The 16,172-nt window shown below is 42.8% G+C and overlaps 1 protein-coding gene across 4 annotated transcripts in view; it reads right to left on the reverse strand.

The window, feature by feature from the left end:
- The window catches only part of KANK1 (KN motif and ankyrin repeat domains 1), a 133,756-nt gene that overhangs the window by 77,583 nt on the left and 40,001 nt on the right, over positions 1 to 16,172 (reverse strand). For 2 of the 4 annotated variants that reach the window (XM_063319922.1, XM_063319923.1), the window contains one exon: positions 5,547 to 5,728. The exons of 1 other annotated variant lie outside the window; for it this stretch is intronic. The gene's annotated coding sequence lies outside the window, so the exon portion shown is untranslated. Of the gene's footprint in view, positions 1 to 5,546; positions 5,729 to 7,322; positions 7,563 to 16,172 lie in introns of all 4 variants that reach the window. One more of the 4 variants, XM_063319925.1, reaches the window with a different exon arrangement.

Here is a 16,172-nt window from a genome sequence, read left to right on the forward strand (position 1 = left end):
AAAAGCTTTGTCTAAAACTGAACAGATCCCTTACCTACAATTTGAGCTTTTACCTAAAAATAATAAAAAAGTCTCACTTTTCCCAACTTAGCAAAAAGTGAAGGGGGAGGAGGCTAATGGCCCAGCCTGGAAGACACCATGGTAAGTAAGATAACAGCTTTAGCCTCCCAAAAGCCATCACCACCCATTATACCAGCTCCAGGGGCCACGGTGGTCACCTCTTACAGCCTCTCTTGAAGTCCCAGCAGTCATCTGGTACCATAAATGCACCTTTACCTGCAGCTTCACTCTGCCATACCTCCTAGGTCCAGGCTAGCTGCAGCCCATCAGTGGCCACCTGGTCACAACCCAGAGGGACAGTAAGAGGTCACTCAGTACCCAGGACACTCCTCAGCGACATTTTACCCTGCCAACAAGTCCTACTGAAAAAGCGATCAGCCATAAAGCTGGAGGGGGAAGAGTCGTTTGGTCTGGGAAGGAGGAGGACTTGGCAACTCCTTGGCCAGCTCACCACATTGGCAATTCAGGTCTCACCATGTGAAGGCAGAGCTGATGAGTAGTGACAGTGATGATATCATGGCAATTAAGAGACCAAACCTGAGTGGCAAGGAAGGAGAGGAATTTCACCGACAGAGAATAATGTTTCCTCCTCACTCACACTAAAACAATGACTATCAAATACTATGAAAAAAAGAAGCAAGTCTTTGTTAAATACGTAAAACCCCTCACCTCTGCTAATGTATGCACAAACAGAACAAGATCTCCTTGATTCCTGCTCTCCCCCCTCCTCCTTGTTCGGCGCTAGAAATACTCAAAAGATTTCAAAATGGAAAACAAAAGAAATGCACTTAAAAGTTCCATGATCATATTTTCACCAGCTTAACAACAAGCCTCTGGCAACAGCAATGACAACCAGGTATTTTTCCCAGTATTCATCTATTAACACAAGATTGGGCAGGAGGGAGAAACTGTGTACAATAAACACCAAAACACATCTGACATTTTCAGTATTTTTTTTTTTAATTTAAATTTCAGTAATTTTTTTACTTACTGTTTCGGGTTTTTTACTGGTGTATCAGAGAAAATCAAAACTTCCATTAATGAAAACGTGTGGCTTGAAAACTACAAGCGGGGAACAAATGTTTCCCAAGTTTGCAAAAACTAGAGGATGTCAGGCAGGGTGAAAAAAAAAAAAGAAGAAAGTAAAAATGAGGTGCATTCACACAACATCTAAACAACCCATGAAACTCCTTGCCACAGGACACTGACTGTGCTAAAAGTGTACATATTTAAAAACCTGATGGAAGAAAAATACAATGTATTTGTCCACCAAGGGCTATTGAAACAAAGAAAGAAACTACCTGTGGCTTGTGGAAGCCCTGGACCGCAAATTGCTGGAGGTTGGTGGTATATTCTGGGAATGCATTACGTGCCTGTTTTTATGTTACATTCCCTGGGCACTTTTCTCTGGTCATTGCCAGAGAACAAACTGAACCCTATGGACCTTGACCTGATCCACTACAGCCACACCTGCATAAATAAGACAGAATAAAGTGACAGAGGGAGAGCACTACTTCAGATAATTTCTTCCACTGGTAACAGCATTAACAGAAGCGGTTTGCAGTGACTGTGTTATAAGTATTCAATCTCTTCTTTTTATGGAAAAATGCATGCTAAACTCCGCAACTCTAGAAAGAGCCTAAGGATAGTGTGGTGAGCTTCCACTTCTCTTAAAGCTTTCCAGACAGCTGGCTTTCTGGTTTTATTTCTTTTAAAAAAAAATCAACATTTAGCATTTTCAAGCTATTTGGAAAGACATTTCAAAGGAGGCACAAGCTCCGTATGCTATCTCCGCAGACACATGCCAAAACTTATCCAGAATTGCTAACTAAATTTCAAAGGCATGGAAATATTTGACTAGCTCTCCGTCAGGTTGTGCGAGAGTGCCCACAGACAGAACTTGTTTGTGGGGGTGGTGTTCGTCTACAAATAGGGCATTCTGCTAAGGAATGCCTAACGTAAGCTACACATTTCTTGAGAGAAGCCTGGCAAATCTAGGGATTATCACCGACTAGGAAATAAAGGCCCTTTTCACACCCACAGCACGCTGTGCTGAAAATTTGTTCTTCTCGGATGGAGAGGAAAAATCTGCCCACCTTTCTAATTAGCATGATTTATTTATATACACAGTATGTTATGAAAAACAGTGTTTGCAAAGGAGGCCATCCTGTTGAACAGAGAGAGAGAGAACATCCTTCAGGGCATACTCATGCAGATTTACACAGATATTACCTGATAGCTCAGTCCTAAAGCAGCCTGGCTCTTGAGAAAAACAGAGGTGCCTGCTGCCAAACTGCTGCGGCTGCTCACCCTCACAACTGTTACAGAGACTCCTGGGAACCTCTAAAGGCTGCTTTGTTCATTCTTGGCTTTTCTTCCTCACTTTAAGTTGTATATCTTGATGATGACTCCAAGCAGCACCTTCTCTGTTGAGCTACCTACTGCACACACCAGGGCTTTTGGCGAGGGAAGGGCAGAGCCCCGAAGGAAAGCCAAGCCTCTGCAGCAGTTTTCTGCCCAGAATATTCTAACATTTAGAAAGCAAAGCCTTTAACGTATTTCTTAAAAGACTGTTCACACAGGTTTACCAGGAAAGCAACGCATGAGTCCCAAACTGCAGCCCTCTGACCAATGGGGGCTGTCCTGCACAGTCCTCCCTGGACACTTGTGACAAGCCCTTTGGGGACATAGAGGTGCTTGTTTCCCACGGGGGCTCCAGAGGCAGCTGGTCATCTGCCCACAGTTCAATTCTGCGAGTAGAGCAGAGGGGCACTGGGCAGCAGACCTGATGCGCAGTGTGAGATTCTCACCCAGGTACCAGTGGTGTCCTCGTCACAAATGCCATGGGCGAATACCTGGGTTTTGGTAGCTGCACTTACTGTACAAGCCCATGAAACCCATCCATACTCAACTTTCTGCGCAGCTTGCCCCTTGTGGTTTCTGTACTAGGAAACAGGGAGGCTAGCAGGAGACTCTGATTAATGAGTCACATCCAAATCCTTAGACTAATTCTCTTGCCTATGATATTGAAGCCAATGCAGAACAATTTGTACAGTATTAACATTGTGCAATATTAATACACTTTATTTTTTTTTTAAACAATCCAATGCAGACTAGATTGAGAACAATCCTATTTCCACGTGGGTCAAAACTCTGGCAGTCCTGCAGGGTATCTGACAGCTAATAGAGCAGTTCATCTACAGTACCTGTCTTGGCGGCTGCACATCTTCCTTAGACCCACTCAGCACATTTTGTGAAGACTGACCAGGGACACTCCATCCTGTACAACAGACACAGCTGGGGGGGGGTGGGAAACAGGAGGGTGAGAGAAGAGAGGGCGTACAGAGCACGCCTCGGGTAACACCACGTTGAGAGGATGCTGCTGAGTGCAACGGCATAGACAATGCCCCACTGCAGCCAAAGGAGGGCAGGTGGTCCATGGAGGGACGTTCATAAAGACATGGTGCTTAACAGAAAGTACAGCCACATTTCCTCTCGTCGGGGGGGGGGGTTTCTAGACTTGCTCTGCAAGCAAGCACAGAAGGGGACTCAGGGATGACACAGCATTCAAAGTGCCCACCAGCGAATGGCTGTTGTGCTCGTTTGAGGCATGCCTTTGTCTGGAGCTCTGAAGGCACCAGGAATTAGGAAAGGTATTGAAGCGGCATGACAGTGCCAGCTCCCCTACTGTGCAAGTGCACCAGAGAGAGCTTTCTGTAACTCCAGGGATGGGATCCAGCCCGCTCTGGTGCTGCTGGGCTGAGGGCAAGTACCACAGCATACCTCTGATTTACTTCTGGTTCCAGGCTGTAAGCCTCAGTGGTCCATAAATGAGTGCCAAGGTCTTCCCCCTTGTAAGAACATTTTTGGCAGTGTTGATAGGGATGGCTCAGAAGCCCTGGGAACCATCCCACTATATATCATTGCCTTTAATGCTTTCAGCATGAAGTGAACCATGCTTCTGAAACCTTACAGCCAAGTTTCAAAACTTGTGACTATTTTGGAAGCAAGTTGTGCTTTTATGCATAAACACCAGGAGACAACAGAAAGACTGTCAGAATTCTCCAAGAAGCCAATATATACATTCAGAGACAGTGCTTGGGCGCCACTTTTAACCTTCTCATTACTCAAAACTTGTACACACAGATATATGCAAAGCCCAATACAAAAAAAAAAAAAAGAACAGGAAGTTTCTCTAATATCTGTCATTGCTGTCATCTAAAATCCAGAGCGGCACTGCCAAGATAATTCTCTTTATTAAAAGTCTGCAGTAAACACAGAAGAACCAATGAGCTTCAATTCACCCAAGCACCTTAAAGCCACCAAATTGTCTTTCCTGTGTAGACGGAGTTTAGACTAATTTTTCCACAATCACTGCGTGCCTAGGGTCTTCTGTTTCCTTCATACATTATATGCATCTGGTGACAGGCTTGTAAGAAAGATTTATGAAAACGGTCTCAAGCATGAAGTATGACACTGTTGGGATTAACACCAAATTCTCCTAACAAAAGAACATTCCACCAGTGGAACATGTGTCCATTAGTAACGCGCAATGACTGAAGCCATACAGCAAACTCGTATTATAATCCATCTATCCTATGGAGAGAATCAAGTAATGACAGAGTGCATAAGCTGCCTTTCAGAAATTAAACCATTTTGGCAGTGCTACAAAGAATGTGCATGTGATGTGTATGTACTGTCACAGAAGACATATGGGGTATAAAGTATACCAGATCTAGTAAAAAATGTGTGTGTCTGCTGAAATAAAATGCCGGTCAAGTTTATCTGCATACTGACTCTTGGTAAGGCACCAAGAACCCACAATAAATAACACTATTCCTTGTAGTTTGTCTCCGTTTTGCCACCGATATGCAATTCTCAGGATCTCAGTTTCTCTAAAGCTTATCTTCTCCCTTAGAGAAACCCCAGCCAGCAGCCCTACTTTCCTTCAGAAGGACATTTGATACAAATGCTGAAAAGGGAAAAAGTCCCCATTTCCTCCAAGACTTCTTCCTTCAAGAGGTGTGGCCTGTGCGCAGGCATGTGAGTTGCCAGGAAAACCACCATCTCTGCTGCCCAGACAAAGCAGGAGAGCAGAGCAGACAGCACGGAGTCCCTGTGCAGATGGCCAGCATCAGTTCTTAAACCAGGAGTCCTGCAACACACCTCAGCTGATCCCACCACTGGGTGCTAAAAGGAGAGGTCTTTCTAACCCCACCACTCTGCCTGGACCCAGCTGCTCCCCGGATGCCTCACTGTAAGCTGATGAGACAGATGAACAGCTAGAAAATGTTGGGGTTTTTACCCCCTGGAGTGTTGGTTTTATTCCCATTTAGTCCCCTGACCCCGCTCGCACTCAGGCACGTGGGCTGGTGTGCGGGCACGTGGGGATGTCACGGAGCTGGGCTCTCTGGGGAGGGTTTACTCCAAATTAAATCTGGGAGGCACAAACACAGTCCTCCCTCTTTGCTGGCCAGATTTCCCACCTGCTCTTCCTTGTGCCAGCTCTCCAGATGACAGCGAGGAACCCACAGCAAACTTGTGCCCTTCCTCCCTCCGTTGTCCCCGAAAAGGTTTGTTTGTCCTCCTTGCAAAGCACGGTCAAGGCACGTCAATGCTTCCAAGGCTTGTCCTTGGGCTCCCACAGATATCCAATCTGTGCAGGGATCTGTAAGACATAGAAATAAAGCCTGTGGCTGTGCCATATTGCTGCAGCCTTGGGGAGCGGGGGACTATCACACACAGCCTTGATCTTATTCCCCTCTCCCACAAATCTTCAGAGCAGCACCTGTGGCAGCACCCACAGCGCTGTGGCAGGCAGTTTCATCAGTGTTTTCCATGCTTTACATGGAGGATCTGAAAAATCAGCCAAACCATCATGGGCAAAGCACATAACCGTGCCTGTGGTAATTATCATGTATTTGAATTGTAATCATTATTCTCCAGGATTAATTGCCCAAGGAACGGAAAGGGACAGATTAGTCCACTCTATGGTTGCTCCAGCATGTTTGCACATTCAAAAGCTTGAATATCACCTGCTGCTTGGAACGGGGCTCCCTCATTTCTGTACTGGATTTTAATTGAAGGCACAAACAAGAAAACTGCTTGAATTTTGCAGCAGCCTTGCTCCACTTAGGAAGGAGCCATAACGCCCATTAGTGCTTATGTTACCTTATCAGCTTCTTCTTATCAAAAGGACACCTTCCATAATGAATCATCATAATCATTTTTCAGTGCCTTGTAACTGACAGTAATACTGTCTCCAACCATTTTATAATCTCTACTTGTTGAGCCTGCAACAGAGTGCAGTTTATAAACAACGGAAGCAAACAGAGATAGGGCAGTATTTGCAGAGCTGCTCAGGATACCAAGAGCCGCCAGCTTTTGAGAAAGTCTGAATTTACGGCCTCTTGATTTGTCTTAACTGTGCGGACACAAACACAGCTATTGCCTTTTAAAATTACCTTGCGTGCAGCTTAAAACGTATGTACCGTAACCGAGAGACACCTAATGGACACTGCCTGCTACACCCGCCACGACAGCAAGTTCTAGCCTGGAAATAAACTTCTCCTTTCTACAGTAGACATAGGATAACCCCTGCTCCTGCAGAGCTGTCATGGGGTTGGTGACTTTGAGAACCGTGACCTCAAAATCTCCTGAATTCCACAACAATCTACTACTTTGGAAAACAGCCTCAGATTAAATGACATAAGCATACCAATAGCTTGCTCACAAAAAAGTTAATTTTCTTTCTAAACATGCACATTGTTACATGCACAGAGTGTTAGAGCCAAGAACAAAATAATCCCTTGCTTCCTAAGAGAGGAGGGAAAGCAATCAGACTTAAGGTGTATTAATAGCTATTAGTACCCCAGACAGAAGTGCCTGAAAAACCTCTGCATGGATTCTAACTTTTCCTTATCACACAGGAGGAAAGAAGGTCCTGGGTGCCCAAGATTAACAGTAGTCTGATGAAAACAGTTTTTACTGCTTACAACAAATGAACAAAAGAATGAACCCATGATCTTGAGCACACCTAAAGGTCTTATCTTTACAAGACTATGTTTATGGACTGAAGCAGGAACAGCTACTGCCTCCTAAAACGAAACTGTGTAATTTTACATTTCACTCTCCGTTGCCTAAGAATTAATTTGACTTTTGCAACTGCACACTGAAACACAGCATGCAGCATTTCCCTGAATTCCTCTGCGTGAAGAACAAAACAGTGAATGTCAAAACAGAAAATAATTAAGATAAATTACCACTGCCACGCAGTTCTGTCCTGTTCCTTAGGCAGGTTCTCCCTCTGAGTCTTACTCAACTGGTTCATTTCACTAGCACAGTAGAAATCTTTCTTTTGTCAGGGTAGTTTTCTGCTGACCAGCACGCTGAATTAGCACCGCTCACTTTCCAAACTCTGCCATTCTCCTGCTCTCCTTGTCTCTCCAGGGCACAGCTGCCCATCCCTGACCCAGACTGTGAGATTTCTCCGGCGGAAGAACCTGCTGAAGGAGAATGCTGTACACAGAATTCACACACATGCTTGTCTTCCCCGTTTGCCCTAAAGAGCAGTTTTTTCTAGTATTCCCCCCTCTTCCTGTGACCCTTCCTCCCAGATCTGCTCCTTCCAAAACCATAGTGCATTACAAACACGTATTTGTGCACCAAAATCCTGCACTCCGTAACAGGAATACCTACGCTGTCCAAAACCACAACTTTAAACATATGCTAAGTATTTACAGGGAATGCAAGGCCATTCTAGCTTTTAAATCCAGTGCTAAAGAAAGGTATATGTTTTAAAACCTGAGTAACTCTGAGGTTGTCAGTAGGGTAGGATATACAACTTGTTGGTAGGATATACAACTGTTGGGCCTCATCAATAAGTAAGTTCCAGAACATGAACAGTCTCGCAAGAATCATGAATCACTGGCCATCCGCTAAGGTACTGTCACCCGAGGTCTTTCACCCCGCCAACGCCCTGAAAAGCTGACCACCAAGGCTGACCTTCCAGATCAGTGCTCCCCTGTGTTTGCAGCACACAGGGCTGAAGGTGCTCAGTAAACACTGAGCCTGAAGCCGCAGGGGCACAAGGCCACACATGACCAATGCAGCAAAAATTTTATTGAATGCTGAAGCCAGGTGATTGCTTAAAATCTGCATCTATTGCTTTCCTGCAGTTGTTTTGTGATATGGTGTACTAAGAGAGATAGGGTACTAACACAGCTCTGTGAACGCCAGGTCCTTTAACTTATTTATTAATCCACTTTACGGCCACCAATTCTTACTGTTCTACAGGGAACACTGGCAAAATATCACGCTGTAGCAACACAGGTTGCCCAGAGAAGTTGCAGATGCCCCATCCCTGGAAGTGTTCAAGGCCAGGCTGGATGGGGCTTTGAGCAGCCTGATCTACTGGGAGGTGTCCAGGGCAGGGGAGGGGGTTGGAACTTGTGACCAGCAGAAGGAGGGAGGTGATCGTCCCCCTGTACTCAGCACTGGTGAGGCCACACCTTGAGTATTGTGTCCATTCTGGGCACCTCAATATGAGAGAGAGATCGAGGTCCTGGAGCGAGTGCAGAGCAGGGCAACAAAGCTGGTGAAGGGCCTGGAGAATAAATCTTATGAGGGGCGATTGGAGGAGCTGGGACTGTTTAGTTTGAGGAAGAGGAGGCCAAGGGGAGACCTCATCACCCTCTACAACTACTGGAAAGGCCATTGTAGAGAGGCTGGTGCCGGTCTCTTCTCACAGGTAATTAGCGATAGAACAAGAGGGAGTGGGTTCAAGCTGCAGCAGGGGAGGTTTAGGCTGGACATTAGGAAAAAATTCTTCACAGAAAGAGTGGTCAGACACTGGAATAGGCTGCCCCGGGAGGTGGTGGAGTCACCATCCCTGAACGTGTTTAAGACTCGTTTAGATGTGGTGTTAAGGGGTATGGTGTAGGGGAGAACTTTGTAGCGTGGGGTTGATGGTTGGACTCGATGATCCCAAGGGTCTTTTCCAACCTAAGTGATCTATGATTCTATGAACTAGATGATCTTTAAGGTCCCTTCCATGATTCTATGAATACTCATGATATAAACGAAATTATTGAATCAGAAGGCCTTTCCAAAGCACTCAGTGCGGAAAATACAAGGAGGAGAGAGATATTAGATGTAGAATATACAGAGAAAATAGAAGAAAAATTTAACGAACACAAAAATCTTCTACTTTTTTTTTTTTTTAAAACCTAAGTTCTCTCATAAGGAGGGAGGAGCTATCTGCAGCAAAACAACAAATAAAATCCACTTCAAATTTCTGGTGTTCTCAATGAACCTTTTTGCTTTTCCAGAGTTATTCATTCCTCTAGTCCAACCATTGTATTTATTGAGGTTTACAAAGACAGAAACAGCTGTATAGGCTGTACAGATTAACTGAGTATCAACACATTCCCTACTATAAACTATTTTTAACCACATTGTTACTGCAAAGAAACTCTCATAACTTACATTTGACATTTACAAACTAGTGACAAACCAAATGACTTTTATCATTTTAAACATATTTTTCTTTTTTTCAATTCCTCCCTGGCCTGATCAGAGACGGCCGTTCCCTGTCTGATGAGCTAACTTCCCCACTGCTAGTAATTCATACAAAATACAATGTTATCTGCATTTTGCTATACTCTTTTTTAAATAACTTACGGTGAACTGCATACCTCTATATGCATCTGTTTCTCTCGCTTTGTCTGAGAATTATTCCACAGAGCAAGGGGCAAGGAAAGCCCCGCTAAATGAACCTTTACCAGAAATGTAGGGGAAGTCACCCCATAGGCACAAAGTAATATTGCACCACTGGAAACTACTTTTGACTATTTTTTTTTCTTTTCCTCCAAAAAAGTTACTGGAATGGGAGATTAATGGACTAGGACTGATTTAATGTTTATTTGAATTAAAACGCTACATAGATTTTTAACTTTCAGATCCTTAATCTGTTTCTTCTCAGCCTCTTTATAAGCTAGTTGCTGCTGAAATACTCAGCGTGTTCAATCTTCAATTCAAGTCCTGTAACAAAAAATAGAAAACTATCCCCCATGCTCCCACAAGGCTGGTTTTCCACGATGATCCATACACCATTGTAAGCCTTGCAGTGCATCAAGAAAGTCTTCAAAACTAGAACAGCATTGTGGCTCCCCATCTTCTCTGAAGTTCTGTTATCTCCTACATACCCTTCCTTCACACCTGTCTTCCCTGTTTACAGGCTCCTATATTGTCTTTTTATGTGGTCCTGCCTGTATATTCATTACTCCTATATGAAGGGTACATGCACTTGGAGATGAAGGTTCAGAGCGCAGAGTTCTGTGGATAACAACTGCTGTCGTCAGCTCATACCCCACTTAAATGAATTATCTGTACCATCAGCCTCAGACAGCCTTTTCAGAAGTGCCCTACCCAAGAATACAAGATTTTGTAGTACTATATTAGGCAACTCTTAATCACCTAAAACAAGAGGAAGCATGAAAGTCAACATCTGAAGCTCTTTACAGCTGAAATAATGCTTATGATACCCCTTTCAAAATCTGGGCTTCAAAGCTTTTGTTGCTCAATAGTTTAGCAATCTCAGAATTAAAAAACAATTACCCATCTCTAAAGCATAGGCACAAATCTTTACGCAGTTAATATTTAAGTCACTTTACGTTCAAAAAACGCTGTGCAGGCAAGTTAGCGCCACAGCTAATGGTGGGCTAGCATGAGTTACGCAGATGCTCTTCTTCTGAGGGGCAAACCTGATGCAGAAGAGGTGCTCGAGGTTGCAGAGTGAAGCAGCAGAAGCAAGCTGCTTTTCTTCTCTCAATTCCTTCAGGCCACAGTTCATTGCCCATGCACATCACCAAGTTCTCCTGAGTACGTAAGGCTCCTTTGCCTTCAAAAGTCTTTGAACTTCTGAGCGCCTTCTTTCCTAGGCGTCTAAAGAGAAATCCCATTTCCAACACAGTCCAAACAATTACTCAGTGACCACTGAGAGATCATAAATTGTTTCAGATACCTAGCAGAGGACGCAACGCCTCAGTAACCCCCTCTTTATTTTTAACAGAAAGAAAAAATTGCTTGTGCTGTCCAAAAGGAGATTTCAGTTTTAAATAAATTACTGATTCTTATTTCTATGCGTTTTCAATTAAAAGCCAAACCCCGTCAACCAACCCCAGCCAAGCCACGCTATTATGCATTTAAATCTATGCTTACCTGCTTAGTCTGATCTCAGGCACGACTGAAAGGAATTTTACAGGCATGTTCAAGTGCACAGCCAAAAGTTAAATAAATATAGACACATAAAATAATGAGATGCATATTTCTGCTGCAAAGTTACACCAAACAAGCCAAACTCCTCCCTGAATAGAAATCCCATCAATTACTGACCTTGAAAGGTAGTCTCCTGGCTTCTCTATTGCCCTTTAAAACATCAGAAATCCTGATGAAATATATTTTATTTTTTTTCCTTTTAAAGCAGAGGGAAGTTAGTACTTAATATTATACTACAGAATTTGGAGCGAAACAAAGGGAGCAGTTGACTTGAAGCAATGTGACAGAGAAACCAGTTTGGGATGGCAGCATTACTCACAAATGAGGGACAACCTGGCAGAAAACGCTTTCCCTCTTTCCTACAATTTTTAATTTGGCCAGAATAAGCAAAAATCCATACTTCGCTAAGGACCAATTAAAGTGAGATGTCTTGCCACTCTTTTGAATTTGGCACAGAAACTCTTTTACCCTTTGGGAATAATGGACACATTCCAGGAACTCTGAAAATGGATTTTCCACTGACCCTCTTAAAGTTATTACAAAGTTTAAAAATTGGTTCAGAAAAATAATAAAAAAAAAAAAGCAACACTACCTGTTTACCTCTCAGAGAATTAACTTTGAGGTTTTTGAGGAATATTTCAAGCACAAGTAGCTATTAGCCTTTCAGCAAAGTCAATTTCAAGTTTTCCTTTTACACCCCGAGGACTGACAGCTACATTCAGCTACAACAACTCCTCAACGCCTGTGCCTAGATCTGTCTCACACGCTCGTGCCATTGTTAGCATCTGAACCTGCACGATGATCTTTGGGATGCGACAGCATTCATCTTTCCCTTGCAGCCTTCTTTATCAGGGAAGATAACTTATCATTGCTGATGCATCACTGCTGTGTGGATGTCAAAACACTTGAGGCCAAGGCCAAGGCGGCAGAGAAAGCTGGAATAAAACCCGCTAAAGTCACTTGTCACTTCACTCTGAAGTAAACTACAGGCTCCATTCTCAAGGTGGTGGCCCCTAAGAAGTTGTACTTACCTCAAAACTATTTGGGGTAGAATTCTTTGTGTTTAAGACAGATTAAACCCTACCATTCATGATGCCCCCTTAAAATGAAGTCCTCCAGCCTATTCTGTATTTTTTTAACCTCACCTTCCAGCACTGCCTTTCCTATATGCATACTACAGAAAGCTTTCAGAAATGCATTTGTCTAGCACAAAATAAAACAATATGAACACAACAATATAAACAAAATCCTGCATTTTTCTAGTACAGTATTCTCGGTGCACAACAATATCCTGCTTTAAACGAGGAGGAGGAAGGGTGAGGAACCTTGAAAAACAGCCTAGGATCATGCTGGATCCAAATGTTATTTACTCCATTTTCCATTTCAAAGTAAACTTCAGCACTAAAAAAACAGATCGTGTTTCAGATACTTAAAGCTTGCAGTGAGGCAACACATAACTGCTTATTCAATTATTTTGTAATTAGTTGGAGGCACAACCATTTTCCCAAACAACACAGCTCAGTTTCTACCTACCCAAGCAATTCTTCTGCCATTTCTAACCACGTCTGTTTATACTGCATACAGCTTTGCCATGTTTGCATTGATGCATACTGGGAAAATCCGTGCAGCCATCCCTGAGCAGCATGGAAGGGAGGAGGAAAGGGGGAAGAGGAGGAGAACAGGAAAGCACCCTGAGGCTATATGTGCTATAGATAGCAGATGGGTAACGCGCCTTGGCACACTGCTGCAGGAGAGCTGCCAGCCAAAACGGTTCTTGGAAGAAGAGGGTTAAAAAGCGTTCTGCCCTCTGCAAAACAGAAAGGACTCACGAATTTCACTGTGGAAAGATAATCAATGGAGGCCTCTAGAAGGACAAAACACAATCAGTTATCAGGGCTACAGACATTTGGCAAGGACATAGCTCTTAAAGCAAGTTTTGCAGAAAATTCATTACTTTTACAGCTGAAAGTTAGTTTGGGATGGGTATCCAGCGAGTCCATTAAACGGTCTCATTAAGAATCAGTTTCTGTCACTGCAGACCCCCCCCTCAGAGCAGATAACAGCATTATTATCAATGGCAATTTGCCAAAATCAGCATGTAATTCATTATCCTCCCCAATCCTTACAAATTAGCGACGGGCAACATTGTGTACCAAAAAAAAAAAAAAAAGAGAGAGAAGAAAGCCGATTTCGTCCATGACGAGGCACCTGTGTTGCACAGGATGAGCATGTCCTGCAACCTAGCCGGCAGAACCAGCGCTGGCACTCACTGTAGGCGGGCTGAACCACCTTCCACAATAAGCGCTAATCCCACCCAAGGCTGTGCCTGGCTGTGTGGCAATGAATGGGCTGCCGATCTCAACAGTGAGGTAATCGGAGCACAAGGCACCCTGTGTGTTATAATCAAGACAGGTTTTGCAGCCCCGATCAAACCCCGGGAGAGGCTGCTGAAAGTTTGTCCCACCCAAACAAGTTTTATACAGCTTTTTGTACCAAGAGAAGGGAGAACGGAGAGTTTTCTTCCCCTTGTAAGAGAGCATGCTGCAACTTGTCACAGGCAAAGCACTTGGCGTTATACCTGGGTGGGGATGGATGCGACCACACACATTTCACACTCCTGCCCCATGCTTTCAAAAAGAGAATATTTTACAGGCAGTACCTTTCAAAAAATAATCGCAGGGTGTCCCCCACATAATACACACCTTAATTCCTGTACTGGAAGAAAAAAATTCAACATCATATATTTTGACGCAGTTGAAAACGAACTGGAAGTAATGGAAGGCTGTCAGATAACTTTCGTTCACAAGCCAAGCCCAGTTGCCTCACCAGTTTGAATTTATACTGACTGCTAGGAAAAGTCTCTCTATGTTTTCCCTTGGGGAAACTACAGGGTTTTTTTTCTTTTAATTAATGACTTTCAAGTCCTTTTGCATCATGCCATTCCTGTAACACCTGTACCAGCTGTATGGGATTACAGTCAAACACAAGTTTTGTTCCATTTCTTTTCCTCATATTTTTAAAAGCCACACTTACAGGGGGTAGGAAAAAGACTTTGCTGCAGCTGTCCCTGTATTTTGAGCTTGGCCTGCAGAGATCAGTCACGTGAAGCTGATCTCTTACCACCTCATCCATCCCACTCTCAAGGCCTCCTCCACAATTGCTTTCCCAAGGGTAAAGAATTTGGGATAGTAGCAAGCAACACTTAGGTCACTTGCATAGTAGATTTCTAATCTCGATAACTTTCTGAAAGTTGCTTGATCTTTCTGAACTAAGGCATATTTTGTTAGTATGAAGAAATTAACAAATGTCAAATTGCATTAAAGCTCTTTTGTGTTTGTCCGCCTACTTCTGATTGACTTTCAAGTGGGTAAATGAAGAGGAGTCAGAGTAACTTCATCCATGCACTGCCTGCAGAGAGTTCCCAGACGCAGAGAAGGAGAATCCATCGCCACTGTACTTTATGATGTTTCCATATCTTGCACTTTCTCATTACAATATCCACTAACAGTGCCAGTGAAAGACACTCTTTTAGACAAACACCAGGAACAAGGAATTTTCAAAATGGTATTTCACTACCGAAACATACTCATTTCAGAAAAAAAAAATTTACACACACACTGTCATACTCTAAAACCTCATCTGAATAGAAGAAAGTTGTAAGAAAGCCAGAACTGTAGTTACATGACTGCAGCTGCACACTTGCTCCAAATCACAGGTATGTCAATGTCCAATATTTTCTTTCTTCTGTAAGATCAAATCAAAGGTATCCTCTTCAACCAGCACAGAATTTTTAGCTGCTTGTATTATGTCAGAATTGTACGAAAACTTTTAAACTACTGGGAAATTTGCCACTTTGATCAATCAAGTGAATTATCACAGACCTAACAGATGACCTATGGAAAATCTCCTGTTCCCCTTCCACAACAGTTTTCCATGCATCAAGCAAGGCACAAAATTAATGATCTTGAATATCAAAATAGTTGTCTTCAAGACGTTGAAGCTTTCATTTAAATCTTCACAGCCACAAGACCCCTTTATGATAAATGATTTTATATTAGCACTGAAGGAGTTTGAGATTTACCAAGTCAGTAAGAACTGATAACTTTTGCACTTTAATCATTCATAGCCACTGTATTTGATTTACCGCACAACTTCATCAGAAAAAGTTTTGAAGAATGAGTTATTCTCAATGTAAATCTCCAGCAATCCTCTGTCAATCATGTTAGTCCTTTCCCCGTTAGTTTTTCCTGCCGCCTGATTGAAATTACACAACCAGATTAATTACTTCATTACTTAATGACTTCTCACTTTAAAAGGCTGTAAATATACAGAAGGCTAAACAAATACACAACACTTCTCCATGGAATAGAGGAAACCATTATAAGCATCAGTATAGCTTCAGAAGATCAACTATCGTCATACTTTTTACTACCCTAACACTCTTACAAAGGAAAAAATATAAAAATATATAGAGGTCTGGAATGCTCTACCAAAGGATATGTATGCACACACGTAAGAGAGGGAAATAAACAATTCCATACTCAAATACAATATTTGCTTGCCACAAATTGTACATTCCCTCTGCTGTATTAGAATAACAACCTGTGGGAAGCTACCATTCCAGAAATCATACCTTAAAAAAGTTTCAGTGTTGGACATTTGTTGGAAAGCTAAGCGTTTGATACCTTTACTGGCAAGTTTTATTTTTTACTTATTTATTTATTAATTTTCAGTGTGTTGAGCAGCTCATTGTACCTTTGTTCAACTACAGGGAAAGAACTGTTTAGTTTACAGCATGGTTTTATATGCAAATTATATTCAGTAGACTCTCTACT

The sequence above is a fragment of the Chroicocephalus ridibundus genome, chromosome Z, assembly GCF_963924245.1.
Source record: "Chroicocephalus ridibundus chromosome Z, bChrRid1.1, whole genome shotgun sequence".
NCBI lineage: Eukaryota > Metazoa > Chordata > Aves > Charadriiformes > Laridae > Chroicocephalus > Chroicocephalus ridibundus.